Below are 3,140 nucleotides of genomic sequence, written 5' to 3'. Positions count from 1 at the left end.
TGCCATAGGAAGTAGTCTTTAAAAAGTGAATGTTTTTCGTTAAAAGACAAAAGGTACTTTAGAAAAAAGTAATAGTGGGGCTTTTGTTGTTGAACAAAATAAGTACAATGAACATACGTTATCAGATTTGCGCAATGCAGCTTCACACTACCTTTTGATTATAACACAATATACTATACATCGTCCCGAACCGTGACCAGAGTCGCGAGACGAGCAGAGCACGCCGCCGACGCCCGCTCAGTACAACCGTCCACCCGCTACTACTGTCGACCGACTACTACCTCTCCCGACTCGCGCTACAATATATATAACAACTGTTCCTGGCGACCCGGTGCGTGCCACTACTGTCGTCTGGCGCGGTCCAAGCGCCGACTAGCAACGATAAATAACTCTCTGGTCAGACAGAGATGCTGTCATGCCTCGCCATCGCTCTGGTAATGAATACATACGTGTTGCAGCGTGCGTACCACCGGAACACGCAGTGGCGGAGCCAAAGACTGTGTTGTCGAGGTCGAGTGCGAGCGGGAAGAGAGGCAGCGTCGGCACGGAGATGCAAGCGAGCGCGAGACGCACGGGGGCTGCGGCGTGGCGCGTTTGCGGTCGGCGCCTTTGGTGGCAACGGCCGGGACAAGCAGCGGTGTATGGTGTGGTGCGGGGCGGACAGGGGCGGCGGTGGACGGGGAGGAGGCGGCGCGACGACGGCATGGGGGCGAAAACGGGACGGGGGACGGCGGATGCTGAGAGGCGTCACGCGCGGACAGGACACAGACACAGAGACACACAGATTGGAAAGGGAGGGTGCGCGGTAGTAGTTGGGAATGTGCGTACCGTGCGGGATGGGAGTGGGCGAGGAACACGGTCGTGGCCCCCTGTTTTTTGGGTGCGTGTGATGACGTCGGTGTGTTGTGGGAAGGGAAGGTGCTGTGGCGGCGGCGCGTAATGGGCGTAGGCCGAAAAGAGAAAGGAACGTGGGCAGTGTGTTGGCAAGCGTCGGTTCGACTGCGACGTTGATGGGCAGGGCAAGGTTAATGGTGGTAGGAGTAGGCGTGTGGGCGCAAAAAATCTGCCGCTGCAGGCGGTGCCGTAACCGCCATGGCGGGAAGGAGAGAGAGAGGGCCAAAGAAAGAAAGAAAGAAAGAAAGAAAGAAGAAAACAAAAAAAAAAAACAAAACAAAAAAAAGGAGGCGGGGGCGAAAGTGGAGAGGCGGTGGTGTGAGAAGGGCGGGGGCGGAAGGAAGGCAGGAAGGACAAGAGGCGAGGCGACGGCTTGCTTTGTGTATCGGTCGGTCTCTGGCTATGCTTCGTTTTCTGCAGCAGGGTCGGTGCGCGGCGTGGCTCGCGGCAGTGGGAACGCCTGGTGGCTGGACGGCCAGCAATGCGGTTGGATGGGCGGCCACAGCACCGCACCTGTGCCCGAGGAGGAGACGCTGGCGGCGGGCCCTGAGGTGAGGCCGGCTCGGCTGGGGCTGTGGATGTGTAGGTGTGCGCCGCTGCTGCAACAACGAGTAAAACGCGAGAAGAAGGGATGGCGGTAGAGAGAGAGAAAAAAAAAAAGGTCGTGTTGTGTTGATGCGCAGGCAGACGCGTACAGAGAGACGAGCCCGGTCTGCAGCAGGGTGTGGCCGTGCCGAGTGCAGAGCAGCGGCGGCTCGGTTCGGTTCGGTTCGGCCCGGCCCGGCGGGCCGCGCTGTTGTCGCGGACGTGAGCGCCCCCTGGCGGGTGGCCGGAGGCGGCGCGGCGTGTTGGACGTGTGGCTGGTGGCAGTGCACAATTTGCGAGTGGCTGGCGGTGTGGTGTGGCGGTTGGCGCGTCGGGCGGCGGAGAGAGAGAGAGAGAGAGAGAGAGGGAGGAGAGGTATGTGTTGCGGGCGCCCTTTGCTGCGCTGCGTCGTTGCGTGTGCCGTACAGGGCGGGCGCTTGTCGACTGTGTGGGCGGTGTGGCGAATTGGCGTGAAACGGCTGCCGAGAGGTGTGTGGTAGCGAGCCGGTCGTTGTCAGTGCGAAGGGGAATGTGCGTGCGTTTGGCGGTTTCGGTGTGCTTTTTGCGGCGTGAGAGTGGGAATTAGTGGGGCCGGCTGTTGTGTTGGTTCCTTGTGTCTTGTGTCGCGTAGCTTGATGGCAACGTGGAAGGACGCCGGTTTCGTTTCGAGCCTTGCGTGTGGTTGTCGACGTTGACTGGTTGGCGTGTGCCGATGCACGTGCATGTGTGGGTCGCGAGTGCGTTTTTGGCTGTGTGTGTGTGTGTGTGTGTGTTTTGGGGGGGAAGGGGGAGGCGGTGGTGAAAGTGCAGTCGTTGCCACGGGCGTCGTCGGGTGGGGCTGGGGCTGTGCGTCGTGGCGGAAAGGTGGTAGGTTGCGGGAAGCGAGCCCGTCGTTGACGGTGTCGCGTGAGTTGTGAATCGAGTGGGGCGCGGGGCGCGGGACAGGAGCAGCGTGCCGCTGCGTCGTGGTCGTCAGCAGAGGCTGTGCGTGTGCTTGTCCTTTTTGTGGGCGGTTCGTGCGAGGCGTTTTTGTTTTGTGTTGCCCTAGTTGTTAGTTTATTTTGTTTGTGTTTGTTATTTTGAGACGACGACTGGTTGGTGGCGTGCGCGCGAAGTGGCGGTGTGCGCTTCCCGTGTCGTTTGTGTTGTTTTGTTTTTGTTTTGTTTTTTTTGCACTGGGCCCCGGGGGGTGGGTGGGTGGGTGGGTGGGTGGGTGGGTGCGTGCGTGCGTGTGTGTCGATTGCCGGCTGGCGAAAGGTGCGCCATCGGCGGGGTGGGTCGCCGGCACAAGTAGAGGCGGCGGCGTTGTTGCTGTTGTTGTGTGGTGTTTGTTTTGTTCGGCTGTGTCGGCGAGCTGTGTTGCGGTGCGTGTGAATGGTGGTGCAAAAGTGCTGGCGTTGGGGCTGCGACTGCGACGGCGGCGAGCCGCGGGCGCGCATGATAGTGATGTTGTGAACAGCGGCTGTGTACGGTAGTGGTGTTGTTGTAGCACGACGTGCATCCGGGCCGGCGCGGAAAGCGCAGTTGCGGGCGGTTGCCCTTCGGTGCCAGCCATGTCGCGTGAGCGGCGGGTTGCTCTGGTGTCGACACGTGGTGCTCTGGGTTGTTGTGTGGTGCCCTTTGGCCGGTGGGGGTGGTTCGCGTGTGTCTCGTTCGCGCTC

This window comes from Schistocerca americana, unplaced genomic scaffold (assembly GCF_021461395.2).
Source record: "Schistocerca americana isolate TAMUIC-IGC-003095 unplaced genomic scaffold, iqSchAmer2.1 HiC_scaffold_1726, whole genome shotgun sequence".
NCBI classification, from domain to species: Eukaryota; Metazoa; Arthropoda; class Insecta; order Orthoptera; family Acrididae; genus Schistocerca; species Schistocerca americana.
The sequence above is the reverse complement of the archived record's forward strand: the minus strand, read 5'-3'. Positions refer to the sequence as shown.